The 22,892-nt window shown below is 43.2% G+C and overlaps 1 long non-coding RNA gene across 1 annotated transcript in view; it reads right to left on the bottom strand.

Annotated features, from left to right (window-relative positions):
* LOC137879090 (uncharacterized) overlaps positions 1–22,892 on the bottom strand; it is an 85,442-nt gene that overhangs the window by 21,531 nt on the left and 41,019 nt on the right. Inside the window, exon 2 of the long non-coding RNA XR_011103704.1 lies at positions 8,862–8,961. This is a non-coding gene — a long non-coding RNA (uncharacterized lncRNA). The remainder of the gene's footprint in view (positions 1–8,861; positions 8,962–22,892) is intronic.

Here is a 22,892-nt window from a genome sequence, read left to right as displayed (position 1 = left end):
CAACTGTAGGGTTTCTCTTGGGAAATTACTCTCTCTGACCAAAATGCTGCAACTTGTGGATGGAAACTGGAATCTGGAGTTTGGTCAAACATGATCTGCTTTTCCTTTGTGACATGAAAACACATTTCTGCATCTTGCTAAGCAGACTTTTAAAAAAGCGGCTCCTTTATTGGTATTTTTGTTGAGTTCCCTTATATTGAAAGGTCGGTTGTTATGAAGGGATGGCTCGGGCTCCGAGGGGAAGGACTCGCTCCTCAAATACCACTGATCGTGTGGCTGTGATTGGCACGGAAGGTGGCGTCACGGCCACCGGGACACACCGAGCCAACAGTCGGACCAGACAGCGATGATGGCCGAGTGATGAGAGATCACAGAGAGAACGAGACGGATCAGAGTGATGCGGCACTAATTGGATTAACACCTCGACAGGAAGCATGTCCACTGAGGGGAGGTGAATGGCTGAAAAGAGGAAGTCGTCTGATGAAGGATGGGAAAAAAAATCTAAATATAATGAGAGGAAACCAGCGCCCCGACGCATGGAACTCTTTTAATGAACAAAGGCAAACATATCCATCAAACTCTCAAAGCCATGCATATATATACGTGGCCCTGCTTAATATAATCCCAATTATGTGAAAGTTTGTGCATGTGGACGACTGCTTTCCCACATCATTAACACCTCGGCTCGCTGTCAGTTAAGATAATCAGAACCGATTCTGACGCAGTGGGGAGGAAGTCTTATTCGTGTGAATAAGAACCCTAACCCTATTCATCACACGTAGATACCAACCATCATCTAGGTAATTAGTTCCTGGTGTAGTTCTCACATCCAAACAAACTTTGAAAAGTGAAAACAATAAATGATAAGATGAAAAGTCATAAATACATTGGAATACACTGACGCCTTCAATGTTACTGAAGAAGAACTCCAAAAAGCCCAAAAAGCTTTTGGCCATTAAATCTTCAAAGATAGATTGTATTTTATAAGATCCTCATGAAAAAATAGAATGCCTCAAGAATCTCAAAAGTGCACTTCAGTGCTATACAAAGGTACTGACAATCTGAAAGAATAAGGTTTTATCATTCAATTCTCCTCAACAGATCACTCTCACCTCGAGATGTGTAAACGTGCAACTGAAGTATACATATATCTGTTATTATAAATAGTAGTTTAAGCGTGGGAAATGGTGCCTGGCTCTAGACAGGGCAGGCATGTCTGTATTTGTGAGAGGACGGTGGGGGAGACAACAGAGATCAAAGTGTGGGAATCAAGGAGAGGCAGAGGGGGTGGGAAAGGGCATGGAGGGTATAAAGGAGGGGAGGGCCAAGGGAGGAGGAAATGAGGAGGAGTAGCGGTGGAGTGGAGGGGAAGGGCGAGCCAAGTAAGCACTTTCCTGTCCATTTTTCATCAGGCGGGCTAAATTAGGCCAGGCTCGTCTCTCCCTCTCTCTCTGTCTCCGTGTGCGAGCATCTGCTCCCACATTCCCGACACGTCTCTTCTCTCTCCGCAACCCAGAGCGCGGGGCAGCGTCGCTCCGAATACCCTTCTCAGCATCCTGCCTTTTCACCGCCTCTGATTTATTAGTCGGTGGGCGCCGTCCATCAGACAGTGACGCAGGGAAACGTCCTGTTTTCTCTCTGTGTGTGCACACTTCGCCTCACTGTCCCCCCCCCCCACACACACACACTTTCCTTCCCTCCCTCTCTTCCTCTCCTTGTCCTCTTGTTGGGAGTGCATCGCTGTCATCTTGTTCGCCGTTGACCCGCTGACTCCTGGTTGACTTCTCCCCTCTGAAACCTGTCGTTTCTTCTCCCATACATGAACTGACTAGAAGCTGATATTTGGATCAAGGAGAATATATACGATAGTTTGGGTGCAACTGGTTGAGGACGAAAAAGAGGCCAGTCGTATTCTTTAAAACAACAGGTACAATATTAAGATACTGACGCATAGGGCCGCTATTTGGGAAGCAGAACAAAAAGAAAATTGCTGCTCAAAAACCGTCTGTAATCTTTGATCACCGCTCGGTTTGAACAATCCTCTGCTGATCAAATCAAAAAAGACTTCACAGATGCTTTTGAATAGGATTCTTGGGATACCTTCCACACACGCAAGACTTACAGGGGAACTTTCATGCAATACTTTTTTAACTTACGCACACAAAGTTCCCACTGCACACATTCCAGTCTTATCTGTGGCTTTAAGAGTCTAGTATAATACTCAGTTTTGCTGGATCTGATGGTCCATGGGTGCAGCCAACAGAAGCAGAAGGATAAGGCTTTACACGCATGTGTTCACAGTACAGATGCAAAGAGCAGCATCGGTTAAGGCCAGACGTTCCCGAAGACTGGGTCAGGATCGCAAGGCATTTTATTTTGGTGGCCAGTCTTTTTATACAACATTTATATCTGCAGGAAACTTTTGAACCACATTAGAGAGACTGAATGCTCATTGTTCTGATGATTGTAGCCCACTTAGAACATTGAATTCAATATGAAAAGCTAGTGTACATTCCTTTGTTTAACCGATAAGGGGAAATGAAAAGAACACAGTCTGCTACCTCTGCCTGAACCCATTTATTTGGTCTAACTTATAAAGCATTTAAGATTTGAATATGTTTTCAAAAACACATGATGCATAAAGCGACATTTTATGACATAACCGCTTCCTGATTTGACACCTCTGTGGTTAAGAGTTAGGATTAGGCATAAAAAAACAATTTGGCTAGCATCAGATCAGAGAGCGATATGTGCTTATGGACAAACAATTTCTGCTAATAGTAGTATTTTGGTTAAACACATAGAAAAACAGGTAAAGCCTCCCTAAAAGAAGGAGCCAGACTGAGGAAAAACAACATGTTTTTCCTTCTTTCATCATCTCATCTGCTGCACATTGAAAGGACAAGACCGATAGGTACAATAGAGGTACAATAGAGGTGCCAGGTTATGCTGGTGCAAAGCACATTCTGATGCTGATCATGGATGTTGGCTTCTCCACCCACAACAAACTCCTGCGACAGTCACAGAGCCATTACTTGCTATTCTGCTGCGTCACTGCTTACTGATTTGACCTGAATCAGAGTCATTTTGACTAAACGCGACTGTCTTTGATGGTTTAAATGGCAGATGAGACACTTGGTGATGAAGGTAAAACCTTACAAGGAAGAAAAAACAAAGAGGAACCGACAACATGACAGTTTCAGTCTAATTGTTCTTTCTAATTAATCCCTTAATATGACAACTTGTCGAATTCATAATCACACTCGTTTATCAGAGCTGCATGTTCTGTATCGAGTTCTGATTACAGTCCTGTCATGTTCTCGTCTCCCCATCCAATGAGAACAATGCAATTAACTCAATGAATAAAGGAACACCTCAACCGGCAGGTTACTCCCCTCAATTACCAACATGCTTCTCAGCTGACACCTGGGTAATAAGATAAGCAGGTAAAATGTGCTTAGGCTAAGTGCTAACAACAAGGCACTCTTGGTGATGACTAAATGCCACTGCAGGCTTGGGGAAAAGGGAAGGATTGGCAGCGACCGCAGAGGTCTTCTGCCAATGTCGCCTGAACGCAGCCAGCATAGGTTCTCAGTTTGAAACAAATGCAATTTGGAGGAGAAAATAATGGTGCTCTCGCCAGTGTGAGAGAGATTGCTTTTGAGCAGGGGTGCAATCCATCAGGAAAGCAGTACAAAATAATTTTTAATAATACATGTGAGGGACCTAAGTGTTGCTATTGATAAACTTCCGGAGTGCATGATTACATAAATGAGCACAGAGGTGTGGGAAGCGATGAGGGAGACCCATTTAGAGATGCTACCAGCGCTTTTCCTCCCATAAAATGCTACGATGGCATTGAACAGCATCACACAGTGAATTTCTAGGTCCATGGGAAACGTAACCAAACCCGATGTGCATGAACCGCTTTTAAAAAACAACAATAAAAGACCCGAGGATAATTAGACCAGATCCAACATGCAGTTATTAGTTACAGGCCCAAACAGAAAGAGTGCAACGCTACCATCGCTATATAAAAACAAGATTTATTATAATCTGCCATGTGACCCAAAGCCAAGACCGGGCTCGAGTCCGGTCCCTGAAAGTCTCTGATGACATTCTAATCCTTACAAAACTCGAAACGAACCAAATTCATATTTGTAGCAAACAAACTCAACAAAAGTGTTGCATTGAGAGAATAGTGTGGCCGTTTATAGAGATTCTCACCAACAATTTAGGGGCTTTTACATTCAGTGGTAGCGCCACACAAAGTGGTTTGTATTATCTGACGGATCTGTTTACAACTTGTCTGCTTGTGTTTCGTGTCCCGTCTGATTTCACTGAGACGTCGTGTTCCTTTGATTGGTGTTATAACCAATAGAGAGGATGGACAAAGCTCAAGCAGGGTTGTCACATCTTCTTTTCAACATGGGTCTTCTCTTGTGTTAATAGTACAAGACTAATAGGACAAGATCAAGAAGGTGCTATTCATTTATACCTGCAGCAGCTTAAGTGCCTTATGGAACCAGAGCATTTACCAAGGAGGGCCGCTATCTCCATTGATTTCCTATTTTTCTCCTTATTATGCAGTCACATTGAAAAGCCTTTTTGTCAAGCACATCCATTTGTGCAGATGGATTCACTGCTCACCTTTACTTGTAGAAGTGTGTTATAATCACTTTCTTTTTACCTTAAATTGTTTTACTACCTCTGTCATTGCTGTAGTATATACTGTAACTCTCAAAGGTATACTTCTGATAACCTCCAACCCTGTCCTCAGAACATACAGGGACTTTCGTTGCCATAAGGTGGACAACAGATCAAAGGCAGCGCTACGTACTTGTGCCGATCAAAACCGATCCAGGATTGTCTCTGTTCTTCCTAGACTGGTATTTAAAATGTCTATTTTATTTATGAAATACAGTGCCAGTGTTTCCTCAAGGATTTTATTTCAGCAGCAAGGGGGGGGGGGTTGTTGAAGCGCCAAGGTCATAGCGGGCCGGTGGCCAGCGCAGTGCGGGGTCTAATCTCAGCAGCAACAGGAAGTCTGCTCCAACCAGGAGGACCAGGAGGCGGGGCGGTCCGGGATCAGCCGCTAGCTGAAGGCTCGTCTCTAGAGCTGCCGAACGACTTTCACTCCCATCCCAAAACAAATGCGAGCGACACACTAGCTAGATCAAGCTCTTTACAACACGACAGGGTGGCGCGAAGAGAAAACACTACCGCTCTTGTCCACAGGGGCCGCCAAAATCAACAGAAAAATGACAAGTTCCTTGTGGTTTGCTTTAATCGGTAACGCGATCAAAAATACCTGCAATTTAACAAAATCGCTCCAATGCAAAAATACTGGACAAACACAACACAGCTAATTAAGCTGCGCCTACAATCCAACTGATACACTCACCGTCATTATTTCCATACATCTGCTGCAGCCGTGCACAGCAGTGTCACATGACTCGCATGAGGGGCACGGAGGTCACTGGAGAAAGCGCGTAATAATGAGCGTGAAATGTGTTCCTGTGATTTGAAAACGCAGCTTGCCGAGACATCACACCTCTCCTGCTGACCCCAACAGCTTGTCTCACCGTCTAAACTCACACGACGTGATGTCCATCGATGCGGCTTCCTGCGCTGTGCGAGGAGACGCCGGCTTTATGAACACATGCAGTCTACTGGCAATTAGCATCTCTTTGCACATGTGAGTCACTTGGTACTGCGGGTCACAGCTTTTTGAAGGATAAATATGTTGTGTATTACACAGCTTGGAGATGACCGACACGTGTTAATGTCTCAGCTTTTACCTGTGAACACCATCGGCACACCACACACACACACACACACACACACACACACACACACACACACACACACACACACACACGCAGCATCTTCCTCTTGAATGCCCTGCAGGATAATTTTCGCCTTCAGAAAACAAGCGCAAAGCATTTGATCAGCGTGCTGGTTTGAGAAGAAGCTATGAGAGCAGGCTGTCCTAATCACCAGAGCAGAGAGCACGCGGTGAATCAGCACATCAAAGATCTTCGCTTCCAGATAATTATTTTCACAAGAAACGTTGAAGGCTGATACAGTAGTTTGACCGTCTCCCCCCTCACCTCGGCTTTTGGGAAGTGTTAGGTGGATCGATAAGGATACGGCCTTTTGCAAATATTCTGATATTGATTTTGCTCGAAACTTTTTGGCCGAGGCTTTGGATCTGTTACGTCCTTGGAAGATTGTTCCAACACAGATTAATGACAAAAGTGAAAATGAGTTTGACGGCAACAGGATAGATTTGCCAGTCGGTTTCCCAAAATGTCACACCCTTTCCTGCAGCGCTCTCTCTCTCTCTCTCTCTCTCTCTCTCTCTCTCTCTCTCTCTCTCTCTCTCTCTCTCTCTCTCTCTGTCTCTTGACAAGAACAAGCAGGAAACACAAGCTCATAAATTAGGAAGCTTTTTTTAACGTCGAGTGACGAAACAGAAGACAGAAGGCATTAAAATGACTCAAAGTGGCAGAGCTTTACAAGACAAAGATGGATGCCACCTATGATATTTCAAATTATAATTAAAAATCAATCATGGCTGACTACCGAGTTGATTGCACTGTTAACATAACACAAAAGGTTTTTTTCATCACAACATGATTTAGTACTATATAAACATAATTTCTAGGAGGGTTGCATGGTTGAGGAAGAAAAAACGACATATTGGCCCTATAGACACATAGAATCTTAAATCATACAACACCCTTTGCATTCTATCACTATTTGTGTATTATTTCACTGAAAATCTGTTCATGCTGACAGTTAGCTCGCCAGCCATGTCACCGAGCTTCTTGCCCCAAATATTTCACGTGGATGAGCGACTGACACTTTGAGGCGTGAACCTGCATGCGCGTCATTCTCAACTCGGAGCTTGTGTTGCCGTCGCCCTTAAACTACAGAGGAGGTGGCGGAGCAACAAGTTCCAGGCGGGTTACCTTGTCTCAGCTTGTTGTTTTGATATATTCGGCTGTGTATCAGAATGTCAGGATCCCATCTATAAATATATGGGATCTACAAAAACGTCATGTCACTTTCAGAAAGTGAGGACGAGCAAAATGTCCTCACCGAGAGACTAAACATGTTTCTTCTTTGCATACAAAGCAGGAGGTGTTCCACACCTTGAGTACTTTATGTCTTCCAGGTGTAGTCCTGACACCGCCAGATGGACGCGCCCGAATCTTCTCACCAAGACTCACGCAGTACAAGAATCCAGCTACAGCTAAATCTGCACTCTGAAGGCAAAAAGGCTCGAACTGCACTCCATATGTCAACGCCGGGTGACAAAACGTTGGGGTAAGTGCGTTGAAAATCACTAGCGTGCAGCGTAAAACGACAAAAAATAAACTAGCTCTAAGCACACTCAGTGAATCTTCATTATCTAGCGCCTGAGCTGCCGGGCTTTTAGGCTTATTACTGTCGGCAAATGGGGACAAAGGCTCTCTGTAATTACTCCGCTTCCCCAGTGGGTGATGGCGGCGTTCTCAGGGAGCTTAGCGTCGGCTTCCATGTAGCTCTAACCACATATCGGCTGGGGAGGTCCAACACATGCTGTTCTACCCCCCCCCCCCATCCCTGTTCCTCTCAATTCCCTGCTTGTTCCCCACTCTCTCTTCCTCAAAGTCCCTTTTCCAGATTGTATCATTGGCATGCTGACAACTCAGAAACAATACAATTAAATGTAAGTGTTTTCATTTTTGCCATTATAATTAAACATTTAAATTCATAAAAGGAACTTTTTTTTCGAATAACGTTACACTAATATTTCAATATTTGTGAATAAAGAAACACATTAAGGAATATTTAGATGCAACGGTGTAATCAGATTAACACAGCTGAAGGTCTTCCACCTTTCCCTACTGCAGATGGTAGTGACTAGACTAATGCATACAGTATAGCGTATGATATTAAACTGCAATATAATATTATCAGTGGTGTCAACAACAACAACACAGCTTCTTTGCACAAGCCAACTGGTTTTAACTTTTAACAATGCATATGTATGCAATGAAATATATTGCAGCATGCAGGCATAGTCAAGTAGAGTACAAGTAGCTCAAAGGAACACACACACACATATATATATATATATATATATATATATATATATATATATATATATATATATATATATATATATATATATATATATATAAATTCTTAAAACTACCATATAAGACTACCAAGGTCTGTTGGGATTCTCACACAGATGAACAGCAGACAGAATAAACATTATGCCAACAAGTACCCGGGAAGAAAAGCCAGTCGCTCCTGTGGATCTCTGGAGGCAAAGGAAGTGAAAACCACAAAGCAATGCCCAGACAAATGCTGAATAGCAAGGTCAATATTCATTCTGTGGGTTTGTCCATTGCATGGACTAGAATAAACATAAGATTTAAGTGTAAACATATTCAATAACTTTTGTATGTGATACAAAAGCAAATATGTTCCATTGTATTGTACATGAGGAGTTTAATGAGGTTCTTTTCGTTATTTTCTCTGTGAAGCTGTGAGTCAGACATAAACACAACCCACACGCCCGTGCTGCTGTGGATTCAAACGGCATCCTCACCGTGTCTGGAAACACAAGTGCCAAAAAATGTTTCCCTTTTTCTTGACTGAGAAAGTTATTTTAACGCTTTGTCCCCGCGCTAAGCCGATCAAAGCCGGAGAGCATTCTTCTTTCATTGTCGGTGTGGTGTAAAGTGATTTACCTGTGCACCTGGATTTCAAAAGTAGTCATCATAACTTGTGGGATTTGTTGTGTATGCGAGCGGTGGATACAAATAACCCAGCCTGGGTAGGTAATAAGGAGGACTTACTGTACGAGGAGCAAAGCCACCGTGACGACTCTCCAGTCTAGAGGAACCTCCAAAAACCTCCGCCGGCTGTGTCTATTCTCTTCATGAGCTGCAGTTTCATCTGTGAAATGAGAATGCAAATCATATTTAGTAGTGTGTGCGTGTGAACTGGCAAGGCAGAACATTCAATTCAGTCTGATATTACCAACAAGGAAAGGCAGCAGGAAAAGTAAAGCTCTACGCTGTTGGCTTGTCACAAGTCCAACAGTACAATGTCTGTAATACAGGATGTAGAAAAAGGTTTATTCTGCAGATTATCACGCTCCTACAGGATATCATGTTGAACAAAACAACGTACAACTCCATTTGGGACAACTTTACACGGTAATACTGTGTTCGTACTTTCAGAATGGGACCATTATGGAGACATTTATTCTGGCCCCAAAGACTGCTGCTACTGGACAAAAAACCTATAACACCAAACTTTCTCATTTTGCTTTTTCACCAAATTCAATCCAGAAGCAGACTGATACTTGACAGGGCTCCTTCCCTGAGAAATGTCTTTTTTCAAGCCCCCACTGAGCTCATTCAATGCATGATGTACATTTTTATATTCTGTGGAAATATGGCATTGGCTAGAGGCAACGACGAGCAACAACCGGAACCTTTTCGATGCGAGACGGCCATTAGCGGGGCGCGCGCTAAACTTCTCCGCTGCCAGTGCTTCTTCTTCATGCGTGTTCAGATTGAACGCGAAGCAATTTTTTTTAAGGTGGCACTATTGCATACAAAGTCATTGAAAAGATGGATTACATTGAATTTGCCCAGGGGAGGGGCGTGAATTGACACGGATATGCGTCTGTGCGGATGGAAAATGTTCCAAATTGAGCGAAAAATGCGCATTTATCCCAGAGCTTTATGAATCTGCTTCATAGACGTACAGGCAAGAAAAAGGACAGAGATGATGGGGAAACTGGTGGTCCTGGTCAGTTTTGAATTCAGTCAGAGGTTGAGCTACACATACAGGCAAGGTCGGTGCCGTCAATGCAGGCTGGCTTACAGCTAACGTACAGTCGGTACAATGGTTTTCGGTACTTTTCTTTCATTGTTAATTTTAATTTAGATATTTGATGCATCCGACCCTTTAGGAAATACCTTTAATTTTTTGCATTATCAAACTATTGAGCATTAGGAAACATGGGTTTCCTGCAGATAAAGTGGATTTTCATTTACTGACCATCATCCCAGATTTTCCTGTCACATGCAGTTCTCCAACTTGGAATGCATTAGTGCCAGCCTGAGCAGATTTCCAGTTGGTAACGATCTGCCACTTGATTTTGCGATTGGCTTGCGCGCTCGAAGGCAACCGAATGTTGGGGTCTAAGAAAAGGCCGGTGTGTGATTTCTGTCAGAAACACTTGAAGCTTTTCTCACCTTTAGAAGTGCCAAGCACTTTGAAGAAAACAGCACAGGAGAGCAAAGAGGCTGTACAGTGTCACATGTAAGAATTAAAAGACAACACGTAGCTAGTCAATCTGCAAAACATCACTAATGATGGTTGTGGTGCTCATATTGCTCTTATCCTGTTTTTTTTCCTGCTTTTCTAGACCACCGGAGACGATAAATAAAGCCCCGAACTAACAACTTCCAACGACCTAAAGTGCTGAACTGAACTGTGATGGAGTATTTCTCCTCTCGCTGATTTGTAGGCTTTGTTTAAATTCCGCATAAGCGAGCAGCGTTGACCTTCCATCTTGTCCCGAATTTGACCAGCTCCCTCTTTGCTGGTCCTTGTCCCTAAAAAAAGGTAAGATTTACGACTATAACCTCTCCAGAGTCGTCGTCTCCGTCTCAGTGTCTTGTATCGCTTGTACGCCGTCTTCCTTTGTGGGCAGCCGACATCCATCAGCGTGTCTTGACCTGCTGGCTTTAACCTTTCACTGAGACCTACTTAAACATCTTTACAGCCAAAATAAACCTGTGCCCTTGGCCTGTTGTAGCTGTCTTTACACAGGACTGTGGGGACTGACGTGCGAGTTGTAACCTTTTTAAAAGGCCACTTAAACACTGCAATACGCTTCAGATGAACCACCACAAGCTTGGGCTACGAAATCCTTCCCATTTGCAACCAGAGTGCGAAAGGAAAAATAATAACCATAAGTGAGTCATGAGATCAGATGGGGCTTATGTTGAAAGGAAGTATTTTGCATAATAATACAAAATAAAACCTTTCCATTCATATTCCTGCAGGATGTAAGGTTTTACAGAAACGATTTGCTGATTTGTTCCTGAGTATTCAGGAAGAGTCCTCATGCTCTCAAGTGTCCAATCACTGGATGTACCATCAGGTCTTTGCTAATGTTCTTTTGAAATATTAGACATCCAAGGACAAGTTGATTTCTGTTGGTTGGTTTATGGCTGAAACTATGAACTACTAGCATGGTAACACAAAGGTCCCAAGGAGCGGAGCTGAGAGACAAGCGCAGTCAACAGAAAACGTGCACGCAGGCTGAAATTCAACTGTGGCCGTCGTAAGTAAGAGTAGAAGAGCTATGAGCCGGCAAATATAGAAAAATTGAGGATGCCACACATCGAGACGCATCGAGAACCATTGTGCATTCAAATCGTTGACAGGTAATCCATTCAAATCGTGCGGCGAGCGGAGATTCACACCACTACTCAGCGAGCCGCTGTCTTCTTTCCTTTGCAAGCTAAAATTCTATTGACACGTTTGTAAAGGCCGTTACACACCTGGGGGCCTGATGAGTAAACGAAAAGAAAATGCCGACTACTTGCCTGCGTCATCATCATCATCATCATCATCATGAAGAAACACTTGTTCAGTAGAAGGTTTGAATAGATTTGTGCAGGCAGAGGACCAACTACCGGTGTCCGGTCTGAGGTCAACTTTATTGTCGAGCCTAAACTGCTGGAAGATATTTTAGTGAGTTTCCTGTCATTTGTCAAGGTTGAAGGGAGTCAATGTGGTTCAGACTATGGTGCATCCGTCTTGTACATTATAATATACATTTTGAATATGTTCATTCCACACAATGTGACTGGTTGATGCCATTATTTGCGGTGCGAAAGGTGCAGGAAAATCAAACTTACAAAACGCCTGGTTGCGTAACGACTTTAATTAAGGGTATGAAACAAATTCAGTGAGATGCAAACATCTACCAAACGTACGCTTGCACCTCTCGTCCTAACGGGAGTTTCCTTGCACCTGTCAAGTTGGATCTCTTGTCTGCCCGCGAAACATGTGAGTAGCCATCTATGCAGTGTGCCTCAGTATGGTTTAACGAGCTAATGGGACCAGATACGGTGGGCAGGCTTTCAGAGCCGTTACTTTAATCTGCCGATCGCATCTTCACGAACCACAATGTCTTTACCAACGTGTTATGGCATCCGTCCCCACTCGTCGAGCTCCGAGGTGCTCCACGACTGGAATTAAGAAGTCGTTTGTAACACTTCATTAATACTATTTGTGCAAATTCCATCCCAGCCGGTTTGATTGTTGCCAGACCTCTGAAGAATCCATTAGCAATCACAATCACAGACCAGAGAAGCTGATAAACCAGTGCCTGAAGCAGGCGATTTCTCCATGCCCCGTTTGCACAAATGTGAGCACACATTAGAGCAGCGAGGGACAAAAGGCGTCGCAACAGCACCACATTAACCAAGTGAACTGAGATTCACCTCGTTGCCATTGTGACTCCATGACAATGACTGCACCAGCTGCACGAGTCGTTTGAATTCCTCCTCATATTTCCAGCCGAACATAAAACAGAAGCTCCGCTGAAGATACGGGGGGATGAGTGAGCACATAACTCAGCAGAATACAAAAAGGATGAGAGGGGGGGGGATACGTCATGCGGACGTTCTGCGGCTCGCTTTTTTGAAACTGGGCCACTGGCGGAAAGCTCCTTGCAAATTCCTGCCAACGTATGGTTGGGGGAAACTGGGGTATCGCTTTGTGTGTGACTGGGAGTGAACATGCTGAGGGGGTCCGATAGACGCCGTGTAATATTAACATGACTCAGTTTAACCGCTGGGATTCCTAAAAATTATGACAAGGCAAGACTGTTCCAGCACTGGGTTTGATGCTAAAAATACTGCGTATCAAGCTGGTAATAGGATGCTGCCGATCCGGTTTTATTTTTTTTAGACCAGCTCATATGTTTGTTAATTTATTTGTATTTCTTAGTCAAGTCTGCTTTAATGGTTGAGTGCTTGTGTTCAGGGTTTATGTAAATGTGCATTAAGGCAAACTCCAAGGATTTTACACCGCATTTAAACAGGGTCTAACAAAGAGAGGGCAATGAGTTGCATTGTGGGAAATGTAGGACCCTGTATTCTGTTGCGTGACATTTACTTGGGAATAAAACCAGGCTCTTGCTGCACCAAATTGGCCCTTTCTTCCTTAATCTTTATTTTAAAACATTTAAATTGTTTCTGCGCTTCATTTGGACTGCTGAATCAGACTGTCTCTGTCTGTCTGAATACAAAGCCTGACAACAACAGCAATGACAAAACAACTACAATGAGGCAGCAGCTATCCAAATTGTTGGAATGCGTTCATTAGATTGTAATTACAATACCAGCATGTGGCAGCTACATTAAGGGTGAGATAATACAGGTAAATTGGTGCTGCTCTGCAGCAGGATTCCAACGTCTGAGATGTGGGGAAAGTCTTTGAACGCACCAACAGGGAGTTTCCAAAAGCAAGTCAAAGCAAAAATGTACAACAAAAATTCTAATTTGTCAAAATATACAGTAAATCATTGTAATAGAATACCCATTTTAAGCTAGTTTGTAGGCTGTGCAGGGTTATTGTAACAGCATGAACTATGACCAGTGGCTGGGAGTATTTGAGGGACTGCAGCGTAAAGCGAGACACAGTGGTCCTTTAACATGTGTTTGTGTACGTGAGACTGAGTGTGTTTTATGAGGTTGCCGCTGCAGCTCTCTCGGCCTGTCTCGGCTCTCTGTATTAAACTGTAAAGTCACTGCAGGGTGCTGACGGAGCTTAAACCTTTTAGCTGACTCGATGTTTCACAGTCAGACCCACGTTGCCAAGCGCCAGACAGATGTATCCTCTCAACTGCCCGCTTTGTTATCACCTGACCGAGGCGAAGCTGCACTTGGACCCATAAAAGCCAAAGAACGATAACAGAGAGATGGCCGGGGCTCGTTTTACGAGTGATGTTTCTTCTGCGGCGCTGTTCAAACATCAGAGAAGAGAAATGCATTGCGAGAATCTCCCAGGAGTCGCACGTATTTGAACCTTGTCTTTTTTTGGGGGGTTTTTTCTGTCTGAGACGTGGTTCCATCTGTTGTTCATGACAAATTCGATAGCTTGGCCTATTTTTAAACCGACAGACACAAACCATAACAGTTGCAAAGCTGCATTTTCTAGGTTGCCGTATCGTTGCAAGAACTATGGTTGGAGAGTTATAATCCGTTTCCTTCTCTGAGATGCTTGATGGACACTTGATGGACCTGACATGTGAGCCTTTAAACCAAACCCCTTCCCCTGCGCATAGGGTTAAAAGAAATGTCTCTGAAATACTGATGCATCTTCTAGTTTGAGTGGAATTAATGTAGTATTGTGGACAAAAAGCAATCATTCTGCTTTATGCACATTTTAAAAAGTTTTCAGACATGTTGCAAAATCTTACACAGTCTTTGTAGTGGATGTGGAAGTGATGCATCACAAGCAGTAGAAGTTAAAATGATAAAATATGTATGTGGATAGCAGTGCACGGGGATGCAAAAAAGCCCCAATGGTTGTTTTCACTCTGTAATTTACGATGATATACTGGGAGAAAACAGACAAGCTCGCTTGTTTCTTCTACCGACTTAATTTTCTCATCTTTATCATCAACTAACAGGTCATAAAATGATTCAACAGCTATTCTCTCTCTATAAAAGAGGATAGCACAGCAAAAAAGGCGGTGGGACACTTAAACAGTCCATTACAATACACATTAGCAGTAAAAAGCAGGCGGCAAATCGCCAACAAGTTGACTCAAGATCTACATAATAATAAGAATGATTAAATTTAATTCAACCTGGCCACCTAGGAGTGAGCGCTCTCCATGCTCCGTAGCTATCTGTGGTTTCTGTGTGGTCGATGGTTGGCGATCGATAAGAAGCTGTCATTTCTATCCGCACGCTCTCTTCCCTTTGCTGGCCTGTTTGTGAACTTGATGGAAATAGATTCTGCCTTTTGATTGATGACGTTGAATGAAGGCCAGATTAGTGCAAAAGGCCACTGGGATTTCAAACCCAACTAAATACGGTGTCCTCATCCTGAGGCGACTATTTTCTTCTTCTAATCTGCCTTTGATTGCAATTTTGAAGTGATATTACACCCAAACAGTAAATGTAATAATGTTGGCAATTTCCCTCACTAGGAGCATTCAATCATTCAATAGCTTTGCAATAATTAGCCAAGAGGGAAATCATGAATATTCAGTTCAATAAATATTATTCGGGATCATCAAACGATCAAATGTGTTTTCAAACGTACTGTATTATTGCTTACAGACCTCAGAGGACATGTGTGATGAGCATGGCGGTGGGATGAATTAAAGGCAGGTGGTGTGCATCCTGGAACATCAGCCCAACGCTGCCATGGAGACAGCAGTTTATTGCTCAAATGAAAAAAATCCCTAGAATAGATGTGAACTATACATTCAACCCCACAAGTGGCATCATATGCTGGTTGATTAATTGCTGAATCCTGATTGGTGCCCACAAAGTACGTGACGTCACGTCTTTCCAACTGAATCCCACTCGCTTCAATTAAGTGAGGGGAGCAGAGAAGCGAAACGGTTTGGTATTCATGTGAGAGCCTCATCGCTCACAGGGAGAACACTGATTGAGGAAATAGGTCTTCAGGTTTACATGAATGAAATGTTCAGGAGCTGAGGAGGGAAGGATCAGCTGGCGTTGTGACGGTTAGAATGAAAGTCCTGGTTGAAAGATAACCCAGAAACAATGCACATTGCTGCAAGTCTATATAGACCTTGTTAATACGGCAGTGTGTCCATCACATTTCAAAGCATTAAAGGAGCTTCATGACGATCATCATGTATTATCAACTTGATAGTTAGAGGTTAAAGATCGCAGCTGTACAACACGGTTTAGTGCTGTGCTGCACGTTTGAATCTGCTTCCTATCTGCGATGGTGTTGACTAGACTTGACAGAGGTCAAACGGGAAGTTAGACCTCTTTAGGGTCTGACTGACCCCAAACATAAGCAATGTCACTACTTAGGACAACATACAGTGTGGACAGGAGCAGTTCAGCAGGCTGTCAGCTATGTGTTCAGCCTTCACTGACGCACAACGCAGGGGGAACACTCACACCTAAAGGAGTCAAGACAATAAAATGAAGCTTTTAAATGAAACAACAAGCTAACCTGCTAACTAGTGTAGTGCTAAGCATGATGGGAAATCAAGGTTGTGGCTACAATGCTGTACATTTCGTCTGTTGGCAAACAAAAGGAATAATTTTTCATGTAGAGTCCATAGAGAATAAAACCTGCCTTTACTTGGTGAAATACCACTGATATACATTCAATTGACCTTTCACTAAGCCCCACCCCCCACCGCTATGCCGCCAAGCTGTCATAGCGATCACGGAGCCCACACTGTCACTAAATGCACTTCCTGAGTGCGACTGGTGGCGGCTGAAGTGAGGGATGGTAATGATATTAACCAGAGGGTGTCATTAGCCATTCCAAAACCTCTTAACCTCAACATCTGCGGTAGGCTATTAGAAAACCGTAACAGTGGCTGAACTTTACGCAGCAGCATTAGATGGGAGGAGCGAATTATTCACAGCGAACCCGAGGGCAGCGTGTTCATGCAGAGCGCTGTAATGCTTAACTCAAGTGGAGGAGCTGCCCCTTCAGGTAAAATGTATCCACGTTTTTCACAAACGATCTGCATCCCGCTTTATCAGGAAGAGCTCACTTGCTGCTTTTTGAAGACACTGTTTTTATCTGCTTTCTTAGGCCAGTCAACTTATACATTCCTTTCATGCAAAAAATTAAATAAGTAAAATATGCGGCCCATGCATACAGTTGTTAAAGTATCTGTCAGATCGACTGTGCACCCTATACATTATTTAAAAACACATTAGGAGGCCAGAAGGATGGGGATGTGTGTTCATGCAAAGACAAATTTGGAATTGCTGCCACATTCACCACCAACACACACACACACACACACACACACACACACACACACACACACACACACACACACACACTGTCGCGACACATATCAGTAATTACCGAATATATTAGAAAGATCAGAAGACTCTCCATGATCCTCGGTGAGACCAGGCCAGCTGTTGGCGCTCCGAGCATTCTTTGGTCTCTGGATAATCATCAGAGCGCGTTTGCATAGGCGGCTGCTGAGGCTGCACTTCCTGTGATGAACGAAAGGGAAGTGAGGATTTTTTTTTTCTTTCTTTTGTGATTGTTTTTTTTTTTTGGGTCCTCTTTTAAGCTTGCCTGCAACCCTGCACCCTGGAGGTGAAGAGCTTATTAGTTGGGATGAGCCAGGAGTTTAGAAGTGCTGCCAGAAAGGGTGTACAGAATAAGAGCAGGGACTATATTTCCAGCTCCAAAAAAGATCATCACTTCATCTAGAGGCAGATAAGGCTACAGGGACGATGTTGGAGATAAACTCCATCTCCAGCTCGGCTAAGATGCACGATAGGAATGAAGGCACTTCATTTCCCTTCACTGAAAGAGGATCAACAGATAGTCAACTCGCCTTGATTGTCAAAAAGATGATATTATCAAAAGAATACAAGGGCAATATATTAGAAAGTGGTAAGAATATATTGGTTGACTTTTATTTTTGTAACAGATGGGGGGGGGGAACTGCCTCTGAAGGTTCAGTGTGTTTACAGCAGATTAAAAGGCTCAGATGACTTTGGGAGTGCTACTCCATGTATAACTCAAATGCAAAATAAATGATAGAAGAATCTGTTTTTGGGGAGAGTGGAAGTGAGTGATAGCACCGTTTAATCTTGTATTGAAAGCGGGTAATTGAAATGCTGTGGGATGAACAGCTTGGAGAGAAGGTTGTGTGGCAGAATTATCGGCGCCATCATAGAACTCATAGTCAGTAATGGCTACCCTGACTGTAATGGCTCAGATGGTTGATAGGGGAGGGGTAAAAATGGCCGGCACTTGATATTGTGCATCACAGATTGTCATCATCATTGGCTTTTCATAGCAACTGCATGTCAGAATAACTCTGATGTCCGCTAGACTTTTAGAGCTGGATAGATTATTTTTCTTCAACCGCATAATTCCAAATATTCAAACATTACCCCGACGGGCTCCGACAATCGAGATCGTTAGAGCAGCCTCTCCCTGTGAGGCGAAACTCAGGGCCAAAAAAGCAAAGTCAGAGCACAACAGAGATGAGCGTTTGACACAAAGGTTTCAACAGAAGTGCTGCTCCAGTTGGCTGCGTTCGCTTCATCATGATTGCCATTGTTTTCATTGCATGACACACAGCAAGTTTCAATCACATCCTCTTTACTTCAAAAAGAGGGGTCTCTGGAGAGATTTAACTCTCAGACAAATGCATGCTGGGACATCTGCTGACATGCTGATCATATTTCTTTAGAAACTTGATTAAATGAATTCATCACAAGTCAAAAGACTCCACTTCTAAAACTGAAATTAAATAAATTGCAATTTTAGGTTGGATTAATAAAGCTTACATATCCACATCAATGACAAAAGATAAGTCAATGCCATTCAATTCCTGTATGATATAGAAAATATGTTCATATAGGGCTAATTTGCAAGAGCAAATCATGCCATTCTTTTCTAATTGTTATACGTAATGAGGAAATGTTAATTAAATTGTAATGAAATATTTGTTTTCCTTAATTAAATATGTCCTCTTGCAACTAAATATGTACTCGTAGCAACTAGACGAGACGACTTAAGTATCATATAAATGTAATTTCCTGCTTGGTACAGGGGCAATATTTAGAGAGATTTTAATGAGTAACAGAAACAAATTGGAACAGTGGGGAGGCATTAATAATACATTCCCCACACCGTCCCCATTGGTAAATACGGCCCTCCAATATTTACTCAAATATTATTCTTTCTTATAATGTATTAATTGCTTTGCCCATCTGTTGTTGATTTATTTTTTTTGAGCTTGTGTGAAATGTTAGTCCCTTAAATAATCACCCAGTGGGGAGGTGGTGTCACTCTTCACACTTTGAGGCACCTGAGCCACAAGCACAACTGCATCCTGGGATACTGTGACCTTCGAGCGAAGCGATGCAGAAGGTGACGGCAGCTCCTTGACGCCGGTGCGGGAGGCTTTTCTCCACTGACTCTCTGACTAAGCCCCATTAAGCCCACTCACACATATACGGAAGTGCAGCCACACGGTATAATCACTTTGCTTCGGTTTGAGCATTTGGAGTACCTTTCCCTCTTTGCGTCTCCCTGTTGTTTTTTTCACAGCTAGAAGACATTCTTTTCCCCCTGTGCCCTCCCACAGCTTGGGTTCAGCTCATTTATGTCCCCTGTGATGAATGTGTCACACCAGCAACACTTAAGCAGAAACACACATGTACACACACACACACACACACACACACACACACACACACACACACACACAGAAGGATAAACACATCCACCTATGCACAATGAGCGCAAACTCCATTCCGCATGTCAGCTAGCCACACTGTGATCTGATGAATGCTTTTTGGTGCAGGTGCATTTTTTTCATTAATGCACCTTCACATACGTAGCCTCATGGTACCCTGCAGCTATCCAGCATATTGCGGAAAAAAATAGACGTAAAGAAAGAGTGACTTAAAATGAAAGAGGGGAGTGGAATGGAAAAAGAAGTCTGTTTCCCTTTGAGAACCTCTGGTGTTTCTGTATACAGGGCCATTATTTTGGATAAATTCTTCCTTTTGCCCCAAAGTTAACAGTTTAATATATTTTTTTCCAATGGGCTTATTGATTTCCCGAAAGGGAATACCTGTATTGAACAAAGTGTCACTTAAAATGAAGCATGAACAGAGCGCAGGTCCCCAGTTTGCCGTATCGCACCGCTATCCATTTGTGTTGCTCCTCTTGCAAATATCGGTATTGGCATTTAGAATGGAACCGACTCAATAGTTTGTCAGCTGCTCTTCAGTGTTCATCACTTTGTCGTTCATCACCACAGTTCAGAGAAGGAGTCGCACCTGCAGAGAGCAGGGATTAGGGAATATGTGTTTCATTATCAGCTTTGAATAGGTGGGAAGAAACAGAATATCAGACATTTTAAGGAGGAGTCAGAGTGGCAGAGGCAGCCTTGAAGTGTAGAAAAAAAGGTTACTAATAAAACTTCACTTTAAAATCCCCACATGCAAGCAAGAATTCCATTAATTCATTGCATTCAATTCATTTTCTAACCTCAGTTAAGGAGGAATGGCGGCAAGAAAGCCCAATTTTAAAAAATTCTAAATTGGCTGACAGGAAGTCGGCGCAGTTGGCGAAGTGGTTCAACCATCATCAGCGTTATTACATGGCTTTGGTGTTCACATATTTCACACTGGTTATCACACCACATAATAATGCTCATTTTGGCAAATAGCTGAATTTACAGCATCTCATTGAAGACTAACATGAGACCTGAAGCCTGTCTAGAAATCCAAGGGCGTTCTTGGACGAGTCGGTGCTGCTTTGGATCAGGGGCAGCCAGCCTTTGTACCCCACAGGGAGTTTGATGTCGACACATCCCAGCGGGCGCAGAACCCGGAGCCAACCCAGGACTTTTCAGGGATTACAACGTCTCTCAGCTGGCCCGAGGACAGGTGAACTCCCCCGGGAGGAGCCCGGGAATAAGGGGGCCGTGTGGCTCGGTCTTTAGACCCGCTGCCACAGTGACCCCACCGGCCAGATGTGGTGGCCACTATTTGTGTTGAATTTCGGCCCCAGTCTGCGAGCACTTTCTCCTTCATCTGTTGAATGTGATGCCTTCCCACCTGAAGTGCATTTTCCCAGTCTTTAGTTTTTAGAGTGCTGCTTCTCTGTGGTCTTATAAGACGTGGTCCACGACAAGACGTCGGGCCATCTAAAGCTTTTAAGCCGTCGTCCATCCATCCTCAAGTGCTTCTTGGATGATTGATGCAGTACAGAGAGTGTACACTTTCTATCTACAATAAGAGACATTGCGAGATAATGCGAGTAAAGATGACTGTGATTTTGAGACTCATTCCCTCGAAGAAGCGTTCTCCTCACTTCTTTAGTGTCGTTACATTTTCACCAAATCATCTTGGTTTAACAAGCCAGCCACTTCAGGGGCTTGATAACACATTGTGTAGCGGTTACAGGAAGTAAACAGCTTGATGTTGAATGTTGCAAATGGACACACAGCCAATGATTGACATCCAACACCGGAGGGCTTGTTGCATTGTATGAACTCCACTGTCTCCATGTCTCCCAGCAACGCCGGCCCCTCAGTCATCTGCTGCCAGACTTGAAGGGTCGATGCCGTTTCCACAAATATGTGCCGAAATAGTTTCACAAGAAGATAAAGCACAACAGCTGCAGTATCGTTGGAGTTTTAATTTACTCACACAAAATGTGAGTCAGTTTGACTTTGAGGGGGCAAATGACTTACCCAGCTACCATGGTTGTATTTTGTATCTGACTTCAAGGCATACACTTGATCCTCTTTAGCATTTTGTGTCTGAAATAAATAACAGAGTTTAAGATCAACAATAGCCCTGAGCCGGCATTAAACCTCCTGTTAACACGTTTGATTGACAGAGCTCTTGGCTGGTTGCTGCTGTTATATAACCTCTGATTGGCAGAGCTCGATACTGTGTCTTGATTCACATATAGTACCTAGAATGTGGCCAGTGAGCAACAGGAGAACGGCTGCAAAAACACTGAATCCGTGAAAAAAAAATAGGTTCCTTTCCTATCGATGCTACTAATCGAATGCTACATTTATTCTGGCATCTATTTGTTATTCTTCATCTGGTTCTTATTTAAGGCAACAACAAATGGGAGACGTTGCTGGAGTGAGATTCATTAGAGCTGCTTCGTTCTGCCACAGACTCGCTCTGCTGTCCAATAAGCTGCTCTGATGGAACAACGGGAGGTTGGTGACGCTCAAGGACATTCGGCTTGTACAGAGGACAGATTGCTTTGTATTCATTTTTTTTTTCTTTAACTGACGTGCATATTCAAAGCATCCACCTACCAGTGACAAGCCCCCTTATCAGCAAAGCAGAGAATGGAACCATTGTACACCAACCATGACAAATGAGCTACACACTAAAACATTATTGGCACTCTGTCACAACAATGACAGACCGTGGTCTATCAACATTCTGTCTGTAGCACTGGAAAATATGTTCATTATGAGGAATTAGAATTTTTTAAATGTCATTAAATGTTATCATAATGGCTACTAGGCCATGGTACACGCCGTTTCTTTTCCTGGAAGAGCAATTACTTGTATGTTAATTTTGTTCTGCCCGTATATAAAAAAAATCTGACTCATGGCTTTTGGCTTTATGTCTTTTTGAGAGAATTGAATCATTCATACGGTGACATTGTTCCATGGAAAAAGCAGAAGGGCTCAGCGGGCTGCTTTTATTTTGACAGGGCAATGCCTTATTTGGATGTCATAAATGTAAACAGTGAAGTCTAAAAACGATGATGAGCGGAACAAAATAACCAAATGATGGACGCCACTTTAAGCACCCCTTTAATAGCTTAATTTCTGTATTGCAGTGGTACAGAAGTTCGGCAGAAGACGTCAAAACATTACTCTCAGAAATAAAATCGTCACGAAACTTGAACGTCTATTGTCTAGCCAGTTGTTGTGTCAGCAATGAGAACAACAATCCTCTTCTCCTTTTTTTTTTCTTTTTTTACAATCAATAGTCGGCAGTGGTTTACTGAGGGCATGCAATAGATCAGCGTGATGAAAGCCCCCCCGCTGGAGCACAAGACGTGGCCTGTGGCTCTTATACTCT

This window comes from Cebidichthys violaceus, unplaced genomic scaffold (assembly GCF_023349555.1).
Source record: "Cebidichthys violaceus isolate CVI_PGR_0920_01 unplaced genomic scaffold, fCebVio1.0.p SCAF_24, whole genome shotgun sequence".
Lineage (NCBI taxonomy): Eukaryota > Metazoa > Chordata > Actinopteri > Perciformes > Stichaeidae > Cebidichthys > Cebidichthys violaceus.
This window is presented reverse-complemented; position numbering and strand designations above follow the sequence as displayed.